Source organism: Python bivittatus, unplaced genomic scaffold (genome assembly GCF_059951505.1).
Source record: "Python bivittatus isolate LINGU-HERP-01145 unplaced genomic scaffold, Pbiv_v1 ctg000840_np1212, whole genome shotgun sequence".
Classification (NCBI taxonomy): domain Eukaryota; kingdom Metazoa; phylum Chordata; class Lepidosauria; order Squamata; family Pythonidae; genus Python; species Python bivittatus.
In genome coordinates, this window is record NW_028277113.1 from 14,488,390 (window position 1) to 14,512,015 (window position 23,626).

Sequence of the window (23,626 nt, forward strand, 5' to 3'; positions counted from 1 at the left end):
TCTGAAAGACCAGCAGCTATTTTGTGAGTAGGCAAACTCCAATAGTAGCCATTCTGAGAGAGCTCTGAGCATGCTCTCAATATTCTACATCTGTCCACAAGCCCCAAAGCCTATGTTCAACCTTTCTAGGCCACTGGGTCTATTTGTCTGTTAGGGCACCTGCCCCCTGGAATGAGATCCATGTAGCTCATGTCCTGAAGATGTTCTGGAAATGTTTAAAAGTTTGGCTGTTCTCACAGGCCTTGATATAAGATGCTGGTGGAGCCCTGGTTGGTTGTTTGCTTTGGTATACGTCAGGTGGTTGGCCAGATGCATAGGCTTTTATTTTTAAGAGTAAGCCTCCAAGAGTCATTCTGGAGTCGGGCAGCCTCTAAATCTAAATAATAATGATAACAGGAATTTGGAAATTTGAGCACATATCAGGGGCTCTTTTGCAAAATGGCCACATAATTAACAGGATCATATGCAAAACATCTATGTACCAGAAGGCAAACAAAGCAATGGGCTGAAGAATGCATCTGGAATCTATCTTAGGCCCAAGGCATGGCCATCCACAGGGGGTGGTGGGGTGGGGGTGGTGGGAAGCAAATAACAAAACTTTGTATTTTGGTTGTGATGTTGCATGCAAGGACATAAAGGGTAAAGCTTAAATTTCATCTTTTTGACTGTTTGCTGCGGACTCTTGTGAGCAGAAGTACTGCTGGAAATACAGGTTATGCTTGGGGCTGGTACTTTCCTTTGCAACACGCTAGTTTCCCGTTTATTCTTTTAAAACAACAACAAAATCATTGGTGCAGGAGGTGCAGGCAAGGGATATGTTGGTGGTGCATTGCATCCCTGGAAATTTAAGCTCCAGTAACTCTCACTATTAAGAAAAAATTATCCCCCCCCCCTCCCCGGCTTTGTGTTGCATTTGTAATTTAGTGGCTGAGCAATCAGAGTATATTTTGGCCCTGTTTAGTTGTTTGGTACTCATGGAGTACCAGATGGAGATCACAACTAGCCCAGTCTGCTCTCCAGCCACCAGGCATGTGCCAACCATATCTGCAACCAATTTTTGGCATAAGCCCTATGTGAATACAATCCTTAAAAGTGACACACCTGTTGTGCATCAAATGTCAGCAATGTGTACCTGGGAATATCTAGAAGACAACAGCTGGGGAAAAGTAATGTATAGGTTTATAGTTTCAATCAGGAGGATAAGCCATATTTTAAAAGATACTACAGGGTCTGCACATTTTTTTCTTATTTCTCTTCATGTTTTATTCTGAATTTTCAGTAGTAGTAGATATATTAAATATGAGGGGAAATTGTTTTTAACATCTATTTTAAAAATTAATTTAAACTTACATAGCCATAGCATTTTAGCCCTAAGACGCCCCAGGGTTTTTTTTATTGGTCCATTAATACTCACCTCGAGTGGTTTGAACACACCTCGGGTAAGACTTAATGAAGCACTATAAAATATATGCTATAGTCCCTTATTGTAATGCAGCTAACCATCCTTATTACATTAAATCTATTTCATCCATATGTTTTAGAAAATTTTCAAATAATTTAATAGTGAACTCATCATCTGAGTGTAGATCAGTAATCAGAATGATGTAACCCTTCCGCATTAGATAGCAGATACCAGCAAAGTTTCATGAAACAGATTTCCCTGGAAAATAAACATGGGGTTGGAGATCCAATAGCATGGGCTTGGAATATGACTGGGTTGAAAAATGGAAACCTACAGGAAATGTTGGAATGGAGTATCTGGCGTACAGCCTTCTTGGTATCCTGAACAGAAGAATTCTGTACTGATAATAGAACATTTCATTGCAGATTTCACTTCATTGAAAATTTCTGCTCCAGATAACCCTGAAGGAAGCAGATTAACTAGACCCATTTCAGTCAGGTTTCAGGCCAGAGATCAGTATGGAGACAGCATTGGTTGTGCTTGTTGATGACCTGTGGCAGATCTGGGTTGGGCGGGGGGGGGGGATGTGTCCATCCCAATGCTTCTTAATCACTCAGCAGCTTTTGATGCCATCAATCATAGTCCAGGTTTGGGAATTGAGAGTGGGAGGCACTGTTTTGCAGTGGTTCTCCTATCTCTATGGTTGGTTTCAACTGCTGTTGACATGGGGTAAGAGATCACCCTCACAACCCCTTATTTGTGGAGTGCCACAGGGTTCAACTCTCCCTTTTTGTTTGACATCTATTTGAAACCACTGGGTGTCAGTTTGGGGTCAGGTATCATCAATATGTTGATGATACTCAGTTATACATCTTCACCCCAGGCTGACCAAGTGATGCTGCTGATGTCCTGACGGAGTAACTGGAGGCTGTGCAGGCCTGGATGGGGAGGAACAGATTCAGGATCAATCCTGACAAGACAGAGTGGTTTTATTTGTTTGTCCCCTCTGTTCCATGGACCCTTCATCTTTAGACTTTAAAGCGGTTGTACCTAACCATGTGAAACTAGTTGCAATCTGGGGATCCTCTTGGACTCACAGCTCTTGTCTGAAGAGCAGGTGGCAGTTGTGGCCAAGAGGCCCTTTGCTCAGCTTCACCTTTTGCACCACTCGCGCCCATACCTGGACTGGGAGAGTCTTCAGTCAGTCACTCATGCCTTGGTCACTCTCGATTGGATTACTGTAATGTGCTCTACATGGGGCTGCCCTTGAAGACCACTTGGAAGCTACATCTGGTTCAGAAAGCAGTGGCACAGGCAATGATGGGTGTACCACAGTATATGCATGTGTCCCTCATGCTTTGAAAGCTACATTGGTTTCCAACTGGCTTCTGAGTGCAGTTCAATCTGCTGGTTATCATCCATAAAGCCCCACATGGCATAGGAGTTGGTTACTTGAAGGACTGCCTCTCTCCATAAGTTTCTGCCCATCTGGTCAGGTCAGCTAGAGTGGGCATGCTTCAGGTCCCATCCATTAAGCACATTCATCTGACAGAACCTAGGGAACGTGCTTTCTCGGTGATGGCTCATGCCCTCTGGAATAATATTCCTCCTAGAGATTTGTACTGTTCCCACCCTTCTGACTTTTCACAAGCTGCTTAAGACCTAGTTGTTCTCTCAGGCCCTCAGTTAGGATGGGAGCCTCTTTGGTTGATTATTTCCTGCTTGGCTTTCTTCTTTTTCTTCTTGATATATTTTGCATTCTTTTAATTTTTATGTATAACCCACCCAGAGTTTATAGAGGCCTTGAAATTGAAATAATAAATAATTTACAATTCTCCTCTTCTAACCCATTTAGGTTATACATAGATGATGTTCCTCCTCCATGGTTAATTGGGAAGGGCACAACAATGTACCATTGTACAGTTACAAAATGAAGATGGGATATAAGTCTAATTAACAATAATATGCTCATGCACCATTATGATATATGTACAAAGGCAGTACAGCTTGTGTCATGTCAGTGCAATGTTGCAACAGTAAATGACAAAACATAGCAGGTTGGGTTTATGTACATGGCGTATGTGTGTGTTTAGCACACAAACCTAGATAGGAGATGGAATTCACCAAACCAGATTACCATGTAGGCCTTTCAGTGGAGACCAGCAGTAATTTCTATGACTTTTGTGTGGTATTTTGGAAATGGGAGTAATGCAAACACTAAAATGCAAACCAGAATTACCCTATTTCTCTGTAATATTTCTCTTTCAACCTGACCAAGAGAAAGATAACCACAAACCATTTGCAGTTGTTGCTGATTTAACATTGTTTAAGGATATTATGCACCTAGCAGTGAATACCATCATTGTCCCTTTAAAATACATTTATATGAGAGACCAAGGAATGCTGTTGCCTGAACCACAGAAATATTGCAAGGAGTGCAAGATGGGCCCTTTCTTCCATGATAGAATATGCCACTTCTGCAGAAAATGGTTGGTCAACCCTGAAAAAGAGAGGAGTTCTCATTAACAGTAAGTCTGCTTAACGGAGAGGTTGAAATTAGTATTACCCATCTCAGTGCCTCACTTTATTTATTATTATCAGCTCCATATATTTCAACAAAACTTAAATAAAATATTCTGGCTTTTGTGGCTCTTACTCTTGGCTGAATAGTCTTGATTTCTAATAACAATGGTCAGCATCGGTAATTTTTCTTTTATATCTGGTTTTCAGAATGAAGCCAAAAAGCTATGTGATAAGTTGCAGGGAATTTTTTCTCCTCTTTGCCTGTGAGGCTGATAATGTTTTGCAAGTCTGAGTCTTCTGTTTTTCTAGGATTTAAATATTTAATAAGAAATTGCTTACAGCTTTTCAGTACTTTGGTGATAGTATTAAAATAGGCTTTTCCTTGTTTTCTTGACTCCCTGAGATATAAGCAATATTTCATTATAATGTAGGGGGAACTATTCTGTTAGTATATGCAATAGCACAGAGAATAGAAGGTTAAAGAATGCATTGAATGTAGTTCCACTGAAATCAATAGGACTTAAATTAGTAGTGATGGATTTAATTGCGATTGATTTTAGTCGATATGATCTGTCTTTAAACCCAAAGTCTATCATATCTCTTTAACTCTTTGGCAAATTATTGTGAGTTTCCAGCCATGCTACATATTTCATATCATTTTTTAATACTAATATAATTGGCATGTTTTTCCTCTGAAATTTTTAAGAACTGAATTTGTTGAAATTACCATGATTCTGTTAGTTTTCAGAAGGAAAGGTATATTAATCTTTAATCCAAAAGCAACAAAGACTCCTCTGATAGCTTCTAAAAAAATTCTTAAATATCAATTGTATTATGTCTAACAAATATATGTGTAATTTTGTATTTTTAAAATGTATTCTGTATATATGTTTCTTTTGTTTCTTTTGTTAGCTTTGGAAATACAGGAAAGAAATCTACTAAATAAAGAGTTTTCAAGGGGCTGGATGTATAATAATTGCTTTAATTAAAGTTATAATAGCACTGTAACCATTCTGTCACATAATCATGGGCAGCTTGGAGTCTGTTAAAAATTATTTTAAATATTTGCTTTATAATGCCAGCTGTTCCTATCGTGAAACAAGATAATAACTATTATTTTCAACTATTTTTTTAAAAAATGTGTCATCTCCTCTATTGTAATGTGAATACCCCAAATCTCCCCCTTGAGAAAGTCTCATCACACAATCTTCTAACAAAGTTGTGTAGCTAATAGTAGAGAATATATGTAGCTCGGGATTGAACTGTTGGGTTCTTGGTATTTGCTGAGCTTGGTTTGCTGATGATGTTACCTAGCCTGATAAGGAAACATCTGCAAGAATGTTTTGTAATGTTACCTACTTATTTATTAATCACATTTGTAGGCTGCCTACTCAGAACTACTCTTATCAGAAGTGGTGCTTATCGCTTATCAGGCGATGTATTGCAAAGGCACTTCTGTCTCAGCATTACATAGGGGTTTGATGGCATGAGATGGGCGGTGACAAATTTGAAATATACAGAAATAAATAAATAAATAAATAAAATGAGTCTTCTCAAATCCTAGTATATGGTTTCTATCACCTGGGCTCATTGGATTTTGACCAACAGTTGACCCCCTCCTTTTTTTCTTTTTGTAGTTTTTAGTGATTTAAATTGAAGATAAAATTCTCTCAGATTTCATTCTGAAGGGAGGGAGGAATAGAATTTTAGTTCTATGTTAGTTCTATAGTTAATTTTAGTGACAGGATTAGCTCTGGAGGACTGCTTGGACTGTTTCTTGGAGGAGTGGGCTGAGGAGTGGGCCAGAGGACAGGCCACACCGGAAGATGGGCTGTTTTTGTCCTTTTGTTGCTCCTGCTGTACTGACTGCATTTTTGAACTCAGCAGTGCTACGGAGATGGTCCTATCTTGTACCATCTGCTTTTGTTGTTGGATGCTGGAGCTTTGGAGATGTGGGCGGTGGCCATGTGGGGGGCGTATTGCAGTAGAGTGGCAGACTACTGTGGCCCCCCCTTCCCCCACAGAGGCCTTTTGGTCTTCCTTTCTGTAGCCCCGAGGAGGAAGAAATGCTGCAGCTTCTATCTAATGGTTAAATGCCTGAGTGCTGGACTGTGGGTTTCCTGCTGTGGACTGAGGATTGACTCCTCCTCCTTTCTCCTTCCTCTGAGCGAGAGCCAGAGGGGGAATTTGTGGGGGGTGAATGGGAAGGGAGCCCTCTATCAGCTGGTGGGAGCAGCAGGGGAGGGGTGGCTTTGGATGCTAGTGTGTGAGTGTGAGTGTGTTGATTCCTTCCTCTGGGTGAGAGCCAGAGGAGGAATTGACAATGGGTGAATGGGAAGGGTGCACTCTACCTGCTGGTGGGAGCAGCAGGGGCGGGGTACCTGTGAATGCTAGGGTATGAGAGAGTGGTTGTAGTCAAGTGGGGAGGTGGCTATTGGGTACCCTGATGACGCTAACACCTGGTAAAGCTAAAATGCCTTGGGATACCCAGCTTCGTGTCCCAGAGTTGGCTGGTGAGGACAGTGGGAGGTTCCCCATCTTGGGAATTGAGGGACCTGGATATGGCGATGGGGCTGTCTTTGGGGGAATGGGGATGGGCCAAGGTATTATGGTTGTGACAGGCATGGGGAGATATGGTGGGAGATAGGGAGTGGGCTGTTCTCAGGGAACGCAGGATTGTTGTCTTATACCAATTTTGCATTCCAGCTCCTTGCCCTCAGCCCCAGTATTCTGTCAGCAGACCTTCAGAGGCCCTGGCTTTCGGCTGCTGCTTCTAAATGCCAGGTCTGTCTGTAATAAGGCTTCCCTCATTAGTGCTTTAATAATTGATAAGAGGGCCGACCTGGCATGTATTACTAAGACCTGGCTGGGTCCAGAAGTGGAGGTAGCCCTTTTGGATATATGTCCAGCTGGGTTTTGGGTGTGGCATCAGCCAAGATCTCGGGACTGGGGTGGAGGTGTGGTGATTATCATCTGGGAATCTCTTATAGCTTTCAGGGGCGCTGTACCACAGGTCACCGGGGGGATGTGAGACCTTGTTCATTAAGTTGGACTCTAGGGATCAGTTGGGACTGCTGCTGCCCTACCAGCCTCTCTGCTGCATAGAAACCTCCCTGCCTGAGTTCCTTGACTTCACTTCTGGGCTGGCAATGGAGTTCCCCAGACTTATGTTCTTGGGGAACTTCAATCTGCCTTCTCTAGGAGTGGGGTCTGAGGTGGCTTGGGAGTCCATGGCCGCTATGACAGCCATGGGCCTATCCCAGATCAACCAAAGCCCAAGACAGGACAGTGGTCATACACTGGATCTCGTGTTCTTGTTGGAACAGTGGCTATATGATCTGAAATTGGGGGAGCTTTTGGCGTCCCCCTTGTCATGGTCAGATCACACCCTGATTACCATGGGATTCTCTAGTGCCACTATCCACTGTAGGGCACCTGGACCCATTAGAGTGGTCTGCCCCTTGTGACCAATGGACCCGGATGGGTTCCAGAGGGAACTGGGGGTTGTTCCTGCTGGACTGCTGCATGGTCCATCCAAAGCCTAGTCACCACTTGGAATAAGGGGGCACCGAAGCTTTGAATTAGATCGTGCCCATGCTACCTCTCCCCTCTTGGGGATTCCGGCACTCCCCGTGATTTACAGAGGAGTTGAGAGAGATGAAATGAGAGATGTTTAGAGCATTGCTGGTGCTCAACAAGGGACAAACTCAACCTAACATGGGTTAGAGCTGCTATTAAGGCCTACCTAGTGGTGGTAAGGGTGACAAAGCATCACTACTTCTCTGCCCTTATTGTGTCTGCAGATAGCCATCCCACCTCCTTGTTTTGGGTGACAGGAGCCCTCCTGGGTGGGGAGGGGCAAGGAGAACCTCTTTCAGGGGTGTGTGGAGGAAAGTTGCTCAGATTCATTCTCAGTTGGATGCTGGCCTTGTTGCAGGTCTGGTGGAGATGCCTAGGGAGGAGTGTGCTGTAGTAGGTTGAACGGTCAGGCACTTTTTGATAAAATTACATGGATATCCATTTTGTTGGAAGATGTTGTATAGGTGGTCTTTTTCCTTTTTCTGCTGTTCTGGGTTGCTGCAATGCATTTGTGCTCGCTTGAATAATGTTCTTGCACAGCTCCTCTTGTGGGAGGTTGGGTTGTGACTTTGGTAATGGAGTATGTGATTGGTGTGAGGATTGGTAGAGTGCTATTGATCTTCTGATAAACTTGGATTTCTAATTTCCTGTTGTTTCCTGTGCTGATGAGGATATCCAGGAAGGGTAGCGTGTTGTTGTTTTCTTCCTCTCTGGTGAATTTTGTTCCTACTACAACACAACCTACACAAGCTATGAAAAGGATCACACTGCCATACATCAGAAACGTCTCAGAAACCACCAACATGGCATCTCTGTAGCACACAAACCAACAAAATCACTCCAAAATACCCTAAGTAAACCAAAAGACCCAGCAGCCCAAGAAGAAAAAACAGGAGTCATCTACAACATACAGTGTAAGGACTGTAACAAACACTACGTAGGACAGACAGGCAGAAGATTAGCAGAGCGCATCCATGAGCACCAACTAGCAGTCAGAAGACATGATGAAAATTCCTTAATCTCACAACACATGGACAGACTCAACCATAGTTTTAACTGGGAAACTGTCAGCATTTTAGACCAAGCTAAATCCAAATATGCAAGAGAATTCCTGGAAGCTTGGTATTCAGACAAGGCAGCAATTAACAGACACATAGAGATAAACAACATCTACATACTATTCAAAAGAGGCAAAAGACCAGAAGATCGCCTCACCAGCAATCATCACCCAGATAAGCAAAGGTTACCACCAGGCATACAATCAAGCAGTAAACATATGCTAACCAAGGAACTACCAGAGGAGCAAAACAAACCCCCATCCCCACCAGCACTGGCAAGGCAGGCCACAGCATATAAATAGAGAGCAAACCCCAGCCCATTTTAGCACTGAAGATGTTACCTAGCCGGGTAATGAAACATTTGCAAGAAAAGAACCAAGCTCAGAGAACCCCAAGGACTCCACAGATATTTTTATATTATAGTATATAATATAAAGAGATCACACACACTTCATAGAGACAGATGTAATGAGAATACACATACTTTATAGATATGTATGAAGATCTATATAATGAGTATCATACAAATGATGATACTCATTGTACCAAGATGAGGCTAACCTTGCCAGTGAGCAACAAGCTTATTAGCACAGAGAAGGAAATGTTCAGAAGATGATGGATGTTCTGATATTTATTAACAGTTTACTTTTTAAACAGTTTTTAATTTTTTTAATTTTTAAGTTGAAGTGGGATATTTTTGCATTGGTTCAGTAGAACATTTCTACATACTTTTAGTTGGATAATTTGGAGGCTGCTATGCTGTCCCTTCCTCAATCGTACCATCTCTACCTTAAAAATACTGCAGGGGGGATATTTTTTAAAAAAATGTATTGAGAGAATGCTATTTTTTAATCGCAATGCAACACTGTTAACTGATTAGGTTATATATAGTAATTAAAACAGTTATAATTTGTGCATAGTCTCTGATATGTTTCACAGAAGAACAAGTGAGATTATTATCTGTTAGATATATAACTCAGAGTCATACAATACAGTTGCCTAATGGAGTTATATACAAATGCATAATACAAGCAGCAGCTGGTTTCCCCAAAGTACTTAGTGCAGGAAATAGCAGCCAGATTTTTTACACTACTAATTTCTAAAAGGTGCTAGATACAGGGGCATAAATTGATCGGGGTTACTCATGCCCTGGTCACCTCACAACTGGATTATTGCAATGTGCTGTACATGGGGCTGCCCTTGAAGACCATCCAGAAGCTACAGCTGGCTCAAAATGCAGCGGTGTGAGCAATAATGGGCACTTCTTGGTGTGCCCATGTGTCAGCACTACTATGCAAGCGGCATTGGCTGGTGCTGGTTATTACCTATAAAACCCTGCATGGCAAAGATATCTGGATATCTGAGGGACCACTTGTCTCCCATTGTTTCTGCCCTCCTAGTATGTTCCAGCAGAGTAGGTGCACTCCAGGTCCCCTCCATTAAATGTTGTCATCTTGTGAGACCAAAGAAGCATGCCTTCTCTGTCATGGCCCCCACCCTCTGGAACAGCAACCCTCCTCCTAGGGTTTTGGAAAGCTATGAAAACCTGGCTTTGGTCCCAGGCCTGGGGTTGGTGTTTATTATTTGTCTAAGGCCCCTGTTTTGTTTTGTTGATTTTGTTTATTAGATCATTTTAGTCTGGGCTATCCGTTTGATTTAATGTCTTTAGTTGTTTATGTTTTTTATTCCTAGTTTTTTATTCCTAGAGTCCATTAGAGTTGGGCGGCTAATACATTTAAATAAATAAATAATAAGAGTCTTATCAAAATATCAGGTGTGCTGCATGTAAGCTTGGGCATGGAAACATGGGTGAGGCCTTATCAGCTACTGTTACACCTTCCAAGGTCAAAGCAGTCTTCAACAGATTCTTCTTAACAGATCAACACCGGTATATTCTTCTTCCTTCCTTACAGAGAAGATTGGATACTTTTCCCTATGGGTGCCTTGAATATTCTTTGCAACCCAAGTAGATTTACAATCTAGGGTTTTATTGTTGGCTATGCTCAACAGAAAAACGGATTGGACAAGCTGGACTAGGCCTATTTATGTCTGCTGGGACAAGACATGCAATTGGACAGTTACCAAATTCTTTCATTTTGGTATTCCAGTTCAGTATTCCCAAAGTACCTGGAGATAAATGTCAGTATTTCTCTTAGATTTGTTGTACTAGTATTTTCATTCTTCTTTTAAATTGTACAATTGTACAATTTGATGCTCAATGTAACATTAATAAAGGATACCAAGCAAAGTACATTGAATTGCTTTCATAATATTAAAAAAGAAAAAAAAATATTGAGCTTAGTAACTCTATTGAAACTATTTCAAGCTAATTTTGTGCAGTTAGTATCTTTCACAGAGTCAACTATCTCTGCTGTTTTCATTTTTTCTGCCAAAAAATAAAAGTATTTCTGCAGTATTTCAATTCTTTCATGTTATAGCTATGATTAAATCTATTATCATACTGAATTCAAATCACTTTGAATCAAATATTGTGCTTTCATATCTTGAATTGCTGATTCAGAATGAATCTGTCACTTTCACATCTCAGATCTCAAATTCAGATCAGATCTTGGCTCTTTTGTATACCTTAGGTTGTAACCTCCCAGCAGCTGATACTGAAAGACATACTGCCTCTATCATCATGGTGGTGGTGAGGTAATATGTATGTATCTAATATGAATAATTGTGACAGCCTAATTCTCATAATTTGAGACTTTATTCATCCAATTTTTAACAAGTTATTGGCTGGGTTTATATGAAAACCAATTGTTTGATTTTTGGTTTAGCTTGATGAACTTAGCTATCGTATCTTATTCAATAAATTATGGCTTAAACAAATTATGATTTAGAATGTGTAAACTAGCCATTATTTCCCATTCTTCCAAACTATTATTGAAGACCTATGCCTGCCTGATTTAATTTTGAAGGAAAATCCTCAACCAGCTAGACAATTTATGCTATAACTTTCTCTTATAGCTCTTGAGTTTTTACTAATGCTTTTTGCCCCTGAGACCTGCTTCACAGAAGCAGCAGACGAGGAGGTAAACCTTTTTTGTTTTTTTGTTCTGGCTGTAGCATTTCAAGCGGGTGGACGAATGATAAAGTAGATGATTCCTCCTGGAAACATTCCTGGCACTTATGAAACTAGGTATCAGAAGAAGGAAATCAACGAATCAACAAACCTTTAGGCTAAAACTCTTCTCTTGCTGTTTTACAATTCTCTGTGTATGGACTGTACATAACAATCTATATTTCTAATGTGGGGGAGAATTACAGTGTTTATGAAATTAATAGACACTGGGGCTCAACTCTATCTGGAAATGTACAATCTGGTCTGGAAGTTGTTCTCCCAGATTTCAGCTTGTCAACAATCTCTGTTGTTAATGGTAAAATTGGGGTGCCTGTGGGAAGTAACCTGTACATGTTTGAATGCTAAATATAGATGATTTATATCTATAACACTAAAGTGTGGGTTAGAATTGAGTGCCCTGCTTTCATACTTCCTGAATGTTTGGGGAACATCTCTCATCTAATATATCACAATTAATTTTCAAGGTACATTTTAAATAAAATCAAGTCAATCAAAATTAATTTTAAAAATATATTTTTTGAGAAACTACATTTATGTATGCATTTAAATGTGCAGTTTAAGTTTAATGTGGAAAATAATAGGAATGAAGGCCTATGAGAACACTGAGAAAAATGACATGGTTGGAAACACGTGAACTTCTCCAATCTTAGGTGAGATTTATTGATTGATTGATTGATTGATTGATCAAATTTATATGCTGCCCATCTCACTGTATAAGTGACTCTAGGTGGATGAACTGCAGTTTACATTTCCTATGAGACTTTTTCATTTATCTTTTTTCCCCCTTTTTTAATCTTTATGAAAACAGATGATATGCCTGGTAAAAAGCTCTGAGAATTCAGTGCTGTATCTGTTAGCTGGAAATAAGTCCTCCTGAACTCAATTGGACTTACTTTTGAGAATAAATATATAGGATCACACTGTCAGTTTCTGAAATGTAAAATAAATGTTTTGTATCCCATTCTCTGAATATAGGTCAAAGATCCAATGTTTTATTTTTGACATTTTTAAAAGTTCTTAGTGCTTCATCTCATTCTTTCTAGACTTCTATTATACCAACCAGGGCCTTTTGTTCATAAGAAATAGTAATAAGGAAAGGAGAGGGGTCATGGCCCTAACTTTCCCAGCTTAGTTAGGTCATCTGATCTCAAATGCATTTTACACTTTTCAACAGTGGCAAATCACAGGCAATAACATCATGATATCCACTCCACTTGGGATGAAGGTGGGGTAATAGTGTTGCTAAAATATGAGTGGTATTCATTCTGTGTTTTGTGTCCTAGTCCTAAACTGAGAGAAGAATATATAACTAATATGGTGCTACACAAAACATTTCTATGGAAATAATTCTGAATAATTGTAGAAAACGTTGTCCCTTAGCAGTTGTAGAGGATTTTAATATAGATGCAGCATCAGTCAGGTGCAAAGGTATGTATTTGAAATAGTAAATTGATCACATAAAATGGATACTGACATATTAAAAAAGACATATATATGTCTCTTTCTGTGTATGATCAAACTTTGTAAAACATTTTGAAGACTAACATGCAATCCTTGTTTCTAACACTCAGTCCCTCAAAAGCGGTGATTGTCTTCACTCTTGCTGATCTCAGTAGGAACATTCATAAAGAGTAAAGAAAATAATGCAATCCCTGCTCTGAGCTGCCACAGGTCCTGATATAATAAGGATTTTTATCCTTATCCTTGCTCCAGGCACAAGAAAAGCAAAATGTTTGTGGGTGTGCATAGGTGTGTATGCACAGACATGCACAAACATATGCCTACATGCACACAAATGTGTCCTTACTTCATTGCGTGTACACGTGGCAGGTCAAATGCAATAAATAAATCCTAGTGGTTCCTATGAGGGAAAGCTGAAAAGCACCTTTTCCTCTTGAAAGATTTCCTAGAACCATGAGTCAAGAGACACCGTGAGGCAGTAGTGCCTGTGAATGAGGAAGTGGATTGCAGACTGCCCACAAACTCCCCAGAGCCATGGTGTTTCTAGGAAAAGATTACTGTGGTTTAAAACACGTTACAGCTGAATGAGAAATAAAGCAGTTCGATTCTCAAACACAGCTTATACGGGATCGCAAAGTTCTGGAGCTGCTTCTGAGTTATCTCAAAGTAGAAGTACCCTTACTTTTTTCAATGGGCGCATTTATGAACTTGGTTAAATCTCATCCTTTGCAACCAGTAGGATTTAAAGCTGCCTGCCTAACATTGTACCATGTTCTCAAGTGTATACTTGAAAGAGACTTATATGATGAGGGTGATTTTATTTATCCTTGCAATCAAATAATTCCTAGTTTCAAAGGATTTTCTTCAATACACCACTGGGACCCTTTGGGGCATAATTTTTCCTTCATGGTTATTCTGTGAATTGATCTTTTATAGCAACATGAAGGAACAAAAGCCTTCAGGTCGGGTGGGGATAGCTTTCTCAACATTTCCACGCTGTGATTGGGCATATTTCTAGAAGTCAAATCCCCCAAATCAGGAAAAAACCCAACAGCAGGAATAGCTGCAAAATGTAATTAATTTCTTTGGACAAAGAGGAAAATCCTTAATGGGTAGCAGATTTCTTCCTATTTGGATAGCATTACTGTAGCCAATTAAGCAGCAATCCTTTGCAGAGATTTTACATCCTGCTTTAGCATGGGGGCTCTGGGCTGGATTTCCCCCTCCCTTTATGAACCTGCGAAGGAGAGAAATATGGCAAGGATGTTCGATAAGGTATATCAGACTTGCAACAATTACAAGAGAAGCAAAGTTGCTTTCAAAGAGTTGGGGGGTGGGGAAGGAGAAAAAGAACTTACTAGACTTCACTAAGTCTTGTAAAACTTGAGAGGGTTTTCTTTGACTGCCAGCCAGAAATACTTAAGTGTTTCTTTGAAGCTTTTCTTGTAAGTTAATACCAAGCAATAATTGAAGTGTAGAGTTTCAGCTGTGATTCTTCCCCCCCCCCATCCCCAGATATATCTTTGTTCAGGGTGGGAGCCGACACTTTGGAACTAAATTAGAGAGAGTAAAAATGCAGATCATCTCCGTGTATTTTCTAGAAATACATCTAGAAGCTAAGGATGAAAAGATACATTGTAACAAATGCAGTTCTGATGATGAAAGCAATACCTCGGTGTCAAATCCTTATCTTTCCCCATTCTGTAACAAATGTCCTGTTTGGATGTATATATTTTCCTGCTGCGGTAGTGCATCAGTGGCTATCATCTGTGGACAATTACGCATAATGACTTTGATACGCAATAAATTATACATTATTATAATTATAATCATTATTATTAATATTTAGATTTATGTTCTCTTTTCCTCCAGGATCTCAAGGCATGATACACAGGACTCCCTCCTCCAGTTTCCTTATGTAGGATGGACTGACTCAAAGATAGCCAGTGCACTTCCATGGCTAAGGGGGAATTTGAATCTGGATTTCCCTAGATGTTAATATAATACCTAAAATACATTTTTAATATAACAACTTAGCTGCTATACTGTGCTAGCACACACCACATATATTACAACAGGGAAGAAGTTGATACATGGTTACCATTTTCATTTTTTTCCAATCATATTTCTTTCTAGCAGTACAGTAGAAGAAAAAAATTTTTGGTTTTAATTTTTCTATAAATTTATCCAGTTTTCTCTTCAGGATCTGTACGCAGACTAGAATACGCTTGTTCATGAAACTCATACAAAACCAAAAAGCCAATATAGGTAACAATCACTTGCCAGAAGTGTGTACGTATGTGTGTGTACGTATGCTTACAAAATAAGTGCATAGACAAGTGCTCATCTTAGGAGACAATTGCATGAAAATGTATCCAGTCAGATAGGATCATTTCCACATCAGTTTGCCAAACAAATGAATCAAATAGACAAAATGAAAAACTTAGAAAACTGTTTCTGACAATTTTTCTCACCCCTTGTAGTTTCACTATAAGAATGATATTTTACCTCTAAAGTTAGAGGAAGGAATTCCTGGCTTCTGTTGCTAGTGACAAAATTAAAAGTCATTAGGAGAGTAACCCTTCTCCAGCTGAAGAAAAAACAGTAAAATAAAAGGACAACAAAAAGCCATAGCCATTTGCAGAGAGAGCCAGTTTAGTGTAGGGATTAAGACATCAGGCTAGAAACCGGGAGACTGAGAGTTCTAGTCCTGCCTTAGCCATGAGGCCAGCTGGGTGATCTTGGGCCAGTCATTCTCTCTCTGCCCTAGGAAAGGAGACCATGGCAAACCACTTCCAAAATCTTGCTAAGAAAGCTGCAGGGACTTGTCCAGGCAGTTGCCAGGAGTCAAGAATGACTTGAAGGCACCCCCCCTGCCCCAAAAAAGGCAGAAGAGCAGCACCAGTTGGACTTCTTTCTGCCTTCCATTGCAGAAAAGCTTCTGCCCCAAGAACTAATTATGAATAATAATAAACGTTATGAATGCATCAAGAGGCAAGGTTTATTTTGCCAGGCTGTACAAAGCATTGGAAGGGGTGCTTGGTAAAGCATGTTGGTGCTAGCGAAATGCCTCTCCTTAAAAGCACTGATGATTAGAGCTGCTTTGAAGGCTTTCCCAAGTCATCTGTGTGGACATGCACAGACAAGGTTTCTGCTACTCCTGCAAAGGTGAGCAGCCATGCAAATGCCATTGCATGTGAAGATGACCTAGGAAGCTCTCAAAACTACTGCCCCAACCCTTCCAGAGGATATGACAGCCTCAGCACGGCAGATATGACTGTAATACATGCAATACATGTTGCACAGCCTTAACAATTCTGTTTGATACACTTAAATGCATACATGCACATGTATTGAAAAATTGTATTGAAACACTTCTGAAATGAGATAACATGTTGTGATCCATGGAGTATCAACACAGTGTCCTTGGAATGAGGATGTTAACCACCCACCAAAAGTGTCCTGCAAACCCCCTTATTTAATTGAAATTAAAACTTTTAAAAAAAATGTAACAACAAAGACTAAAATTTTACAAAATACTGGTGAATTTGCATGTGATTTTTAGGTATTTTATGTGAGAACTCACAACATTTTGGCATCTTGTCCTAAGATCGCAAGAACAGTGTTCTTGTGACATCCATCCATCCATCCATCCATCCATCCATCCATCCATCTATCTATCACATTTGTATTTCAGAAAATTTTGGGAGGGGCATCAAGAGTCTGAAAGGTTGCCAGCTCCTGTTCTAGGCCATATATGAGATTAACTTGCACATTAGATTTCAGAGTTTGAAAAGACTGAATTCCTCAAGCAATCTTATTAATACATCCCTGCCCTTGCTTTGCCAGATTGATTTCTGTCCTGCATCTTTCTCCTTTCCACTTCCTTCCTTTGTCTTTATAAGCCTGAGGATAGTGCTTGGCAGAAACATACTATCCTAAACGTAATTAATGTGAACTAATACAGGAAATACTGTTTGGCAACTTTATAATATTATAATAAATAGGTATTTACTGGATATAAATGTAATAAATAAATACTGCCCCTCAGAATTATTTATTTTCACATAAGAAATAAAAACATGTTCAACAGTTACTATGAACAACCCTCCCTGTTCACATTCTCATTCTGTTCTCAATGGTTCTGTGTTAAGCCGATGGCTGCATCTTTAAGGTCTGATCCTTTGCTGAAACATCTGTTCTGATAATACCTTTTGGTTAAAACCAGCCACACCACTTTTGCCTAACCTAAGACACAGGATTTTTGATAGAATCTTTCCTCACCCTCCCCAGAAATGTATAGAAAACATGTGTTCCCCACTTGTCCTTTATAAATGGACAAGGAATAGCCAAATAAAAAGAATTTGATACATGGTGAAGTCAAATGTACATTATATTCTCTTAACACTGCAGATATCTCTGCACAGATATACTCCCTGCTATTTTATTCTGTGGTTTATCTTTTCAAGGACTAACACCCATTAATCCCAACTGCTACATTTACCTCTGATATTGTGTATAGGAAGATGTGCGTTCATTCATAGTATCATAATAAAACCTGGTATACTATTGAATTTATGGAAGCAAGAGTCAAAGGTGCAGACTAGGTACTGGAGACAGGGTGGGGGGAGTCAAGGGAAATTGAATATGTTAATTGATTAGAAAGGTGTTATCAAACTGGTAATTTACTTATAGTATCAGATAGTTTACTTACAGATCTGTGTTCAAACAGTTATGATGGACTCTGCTTCTTTCCCAGTTATTCCTAGTTTTTACCCAATAAAGGCCTACTTAATATACAGGTGAATCACTGAACTGGTTAGGCTGAAAAGTACCTCTATGCTCAATATTTATCCCACCGCCTTTCCCACATCCCAGTAAGTTCTCACAAAATGATTTAATGTCAATTTGTGATTATCTTCACTTGGGAATTCTAAGAACATTTCCTGCCCTCAGAATGATAGGAAGCTATTGTAAAAAAGACAAGACAAGACATATTTAAGCCATATGGACATCATTTCTTGCACTGCAGTGAAATATTCTAAAGGTGAAAGGGCAGTCTGACGTTCATGGAGTGTGACCTTGATTTCCATCAGCAAAGAAACTGGGAGCCAGTGCAGCTTGTGCAGCAGTGGTGTAACTTTGGCAAACTGCAGGGTACCCAAAACTGCACACACCACTACATTTTGGATCAGTTTGAAGTTTCCAGGTGGTCTTCAAGAGAGGCCACATATAGAGCATATTACAGTAGTCCAAATAGGAAGTGGCTAAGTCATGAATAACTTTCTGATCCAGGAATGGGTGCAATTGGCTCACAAGATGAATTTGTGCAAAGGCCGTGCTAACCACAGCCGCCACAGCTGCCTCCTTGAGCAGGAGCAGCGAGTCCAGGAAGATCCCCAAATTACATACCAACTCTGTCTGGGGGAGTGCTGTCCTATTCAGAGTTAAACATGGCAATCCTCCAGATCCAGGAGATCCAAAAATCCAGAGCTATTTTGTCTTGCTAGGGTTAAGTCACAGCTGGTTCCTTCCCATCCAGATCCTCACAGTTTCCATGTTCTACCTTAGATTTTAAGATCCACCAGATAAAGAGAGAAGTAATGCAATGGCAGAGCCAAAGGAAAGGAAAGGAAAGGAAAGGAAAGGAAAGGAAAGGAAAGGAAAGGAAAGGAAAGGAAAGGAAAGGAAAGGAAAGGAAAGGAAAGGACTATCTGTTACGTTCTATAAGGCATACACTGAATCATACGCATTGGATTTCTCACAGATCAGGGATTATAATTAAAAAAAAAAATCTTAAGTTGTCCACTGCAGTGCACAAAGAATGGGTTAACAGCAGCTAATTAAACATGAAAAAGAAACAAACTATAAGCTATTAACATAAAGCCAACCATAGCCTTTTATTATTAGTATTATTTAGTTTTAATTTGCAAATTTACTATTTATTTATTTAAACAATTTATATGGCCACCCATCTTGCTATCATGACCCTGATAATTTAACAAGATTAAAATCAGAAAACAACAAAAGCACTCAAATTAATTAAAAAAGGAAATTACAGCCACAATCAATCAATATATCCAGAGGTCCAAATAGATAATTTCATCTTTCAATCAATAAGAAACAACAACTGACCAACCAACAAAGCTCATCTAACACCCTGGTCTACATGCAGATTTATTAACACTCATGAAGTTCTATTGTACATTTTCTAGGTATTTACCATAGGGTCTTGCTATGATTTGGATTTGAAGGCAAAAAGGTGATTTGAAGTACATGGAGGTGTGAATGTAATACCAGTTTGCAACTCCTTCAACCAAATACGCCTTTTCCTGGGCTCAAGTGTCAATAGTTGTGCAATCCAAGGAAAAAGCATAGTTTTAAGAAGCTGCAAGCAAGTTCTACCTAAAGCATTGTTTTGGTCTGAATCTTAAATTCTGCACAGACTTAATCTATGAGTAGATCCCATTCTACCCATTCCAGAGCCGCCTCTGCACTGTGAATACATATAATTAAGTGCTATTCTGTATCTTCTTAAAAGACATTACTATACAAGTCGATTCCTAACAAGATTAAAAAACAAACAAACGAATCAACTTCATATTCCCATATATTCCCGTTTTCTCCTTTTCTGTTTTTTAAATAAATAGTGCTTTGGAAACAATTGATTTTTCTGGATAGTGCATTGATCATACACCTAGCCTGAGGATAGAATATAGCTTCAAAAACAATAATAACTAAGGCAATCATCTAATTTTAGTGAAATAAAAACTGAAAATGTACATCTACTAGAATAATCTCTAAGATGACTCTTGATGTCTTGTGTTTGTACTTTATCCTCAGTGACATGGTAATCTACTAAAGTTCTTCACACAATTTTTCTCTTTGCAATCTGGAAAGAACAGATTCACCAGTGATTGTGCTCATTTATAAAAGCATCCAAAACAAAATTGAACCCCAAGGCTGATAAACTATAAAGATGCTGATCAGATCTCAGCAGCAGTAACAGAATGGACAATGCTTTGGGGCTCGCTCAGCTAAAAGACGGCACGAGGAGATGAATGGCTTTATATACCCAATTACAAACACCACAGCTTTGTTGAATGAATGTGGAAATCATAAAGTATGTTGCATGCCCTTTATTAAGTAAGGAATGGTATTTTGTAAAATACTTGTGAAGATTTACTAACTTTTCTGTAATTTAATTCTCTGCCAGTGTATTTTCTTTTTTTGCAGAAAACTTAATCAAAGAATCATTTGGCAAGAACAAACCGCTAGAGCAAACTTTTAATGCTGAAGAATAAATGGCTAATTGATTTTGTTTATCAATAAAGATCAAGTTGCCTGCTTCATACACATACACAATTCATTCATTTGCAGCAACTCCATCATCATCAGACAGGTATATTTTATTTACCATTTCCTCTCTGGAAAAAAGAGAGAGAGAGAGCGTGAGAGAGAGAGCTTGAGAGAGAGAGGGAGATTCTCTGAGTTATCTACTTGGGGGGGAAAAGCACCTGAAAAATATTTGTGGGGAGGAAAAAAAAAGTCACGTTTTTGACTTGATTGTGTCCACTCTGTCATGGAGAGACTCTCTGTTCTAATAACCTGCCTTGGAACGCAGGGTCACTTTAGGCTCTCCTTCACTATCTCTACAGTTCCAGCTTTTAAGCAGCTACTATACTTAAAAAGGAAGCAGGAAGACGCTGCTGCCTGGCTTTCCATTAGCTGGGCTTCTCTTAGGCTTTGTTACAATATTCCCAAGCTTTTTGTTTGTTCTGCTTTGCCCTGTCTTTTCTTCAATTCTGCCCAGTTTCTTGGCTGTTTCTCCTTTATTGCCTCCTTCCTCCATTTTCTGGATTAGTCTATTAAGAATAACATGTGTATTATGTGTAAGGTAATATTGTGTCATGGCATGGACCTTTTAGGTTAAAGGTTCATTATATAGTGTTATTTCTTACCATTGCTAGTAATATGCTATTCCATCAACTGATTGTTTTAGTCTAGGCTTGTAGACTAGACTTAATTTATTATGTACTTAAATATAAGCACATAATACATAAAACTGCTGTTACATGCATACTAGAAACACCAAGTAAATAATATCCCAATACTAGCCCAGTGCTATGATACCTTTTAAGAAGGTAGCCTTATCTACCATGGAAGATGATAAATAATCCACTCATTTCACCACCATGGGCCTTTCCATATGTGCTTGGATGAAGTGTTCTCTACCTATCCTTGAGTCAGCAGAAAACTATACAGGCATGAAATTTGCTGCTCCCATTGCCAATCCCTGTTCTGCCTGATCATCTCTGTTCTGGGTCAGAGGTGATACCTAACAATGGTGTCCTGATAATGCCTGTGCAGTGCAGTTTTCATTGAGTCTGAGACCATTAGTGTGTGGTGTGCCTTAGGACTCTACACTCTACATTAGACCCTTTCTGTCTAATATCTACATAGGCTGCTGGGTGAGGTCATCCATCAGTTTGGGGTCAGACATCATCAATATGCCAATGATACCCAATTATACATCTCAACTCAATCTGCCATGGTAAGGCTGGCAAGGTCTTGTTCAAGTATCTGGAGGCTATGGGAGACTAAATGGAGAGGAATAGGCTCAAACTCAAACCTGACAGGACTGAGTGTAGGTTTTTGGACCCCCTGGGCTTGGGGTGCTTCATATTTAGTCCTGAATGGGGTTATGCTTCCCTCTTCAGCACTGTTGCACAATTTGGCGGTCTTTTTGGAATCACAACTCCTACTCAAAGAGCAGGTGGAAGCTGTGTCTAAGGAAGCCTTCACACACATCTATGTTGTGCACCAATTGTACCTTTACCTTTTAGCTCATGCTTTGGTCATTTTGCACATTGATATTGGTCATGTTTGATCATCTTGCACATTGATATTGCAATGCACTATATATGGGACTGCCCTTAAAAACCATTTGGAAGTTTCAGTTGGTCCACAATGTGGTAGCATGGGCAATTATAGGCATGCCTCATCATGTCCATGTAACACATTTGCTCTTTGAGCTGTATTGGTTACTGTTGACTTCTGGGTATAATTCAAGGTACTGAGTATAAAGCCCTTCATGGCACATGGCCTGGTTATCTAAAGGCACATCTGTCTTCCATCATTTCTGCCTGGCCTGTACAGTGGGGCAGAGTTGGCATACTCCATGTCCCTTCCAAGAAGCAGTGTCAGATGTAGGAAGCATGCCTTCTCTGTTGCAACACCTGCTCTTTGGAACAGTATCCCCCCTGAGATCCTGCCTTCATGATCTGGCCATGTTTAAAAGCGCTCTGAAAACCTGGCTTTCCCCCTAGGCCTTGGGTTAGAGTGATTGCTTTATTGTTTCAAATGGTTGTTCTTCCAGATATTTGGGTTTTTAATTGCACTTTAGAATTGTATAGTGCCCAGAGTCATTATGGAGGTGGGTGACTTTATAAATTTAAACAATTAAATAAATAAACAAGCAAATAACTGGAAGAGAGAAGGCATATTTGTTTTAGCCTGAAACAACCATAAGCTCTGCTCTGATCCCACGAATTACTTCCATAATAATGGAGGGCAAACAGATTTTATGCACCTTATAGCTGCTATGGGATGCTATTGGCTTAAAGGGGAAAGTGCAGTTTTGATATTGGTGCAGCTAAGGATGACTGAAGCCTGTGTCACTCATAGTATGAGTTTAAGGTGAAGGCAATATCATGGTGACACAACAGAAAATATACATTGCCAGGACACGTTTGTTCTAAGCTTAGATGCAAGTGGGGAAAGGCCCAGGAATTTGAGCCTAGACCCATTACTATGCATTTTGGTTATAACAGTTCAAAAGTCCTTGGTATGCTTGAACTGAGGATATGAGGGCCAGATGCCCAAACTATATTTGACTTCCAAGTTCTTCTTGCTAAGGCATTTGAACAGAAAGAATAGAAGCAGCTTAATGACTTCTGGATTTTTAAATGTCTTTTTTATTTCTTTTATTAAATTTAAAGGCTGACCAACTCCAAATTACTCTGGGCAGCTTAACATGTAAAAATCAAGAACAATAAAATAGAAAAAAGAATCATATACATCTCCAGAAAAACCATACAAAGTGTAACAAAAAACAACAGAGGCTCAACACCCACGTTACCCCCAAGGCCTGGGAAAACAGCCAGGTTTTTGAAGAAGTTCCAGCATATCATCAGGGTGGGAGTCATCCAAATCTTTGGGGGGATATTGTTCCAGAGGGCAGGGACCAGGAATTCTCTTGTCCAGATAGTCTTTAGATTGTGAAGCTCTTGTGCAGTCACAGGGGAAAAAATAATGAAATACTGAAAGGAAGACTAATAGTTGAAGGTTCTCTCAGATTTCCTGAGAATACCATATTATGGCAAATTGCGTGTGGGGAGTCTGGTCTAGTGTAGGAGGATCACTGTCAATTCAGTCATGTCAGATAAGTGCAGTCCTCTGCATTATTCTGGTTCTAAGAGCTATAGCTTTGACAATAAGTTTTGTATTAGC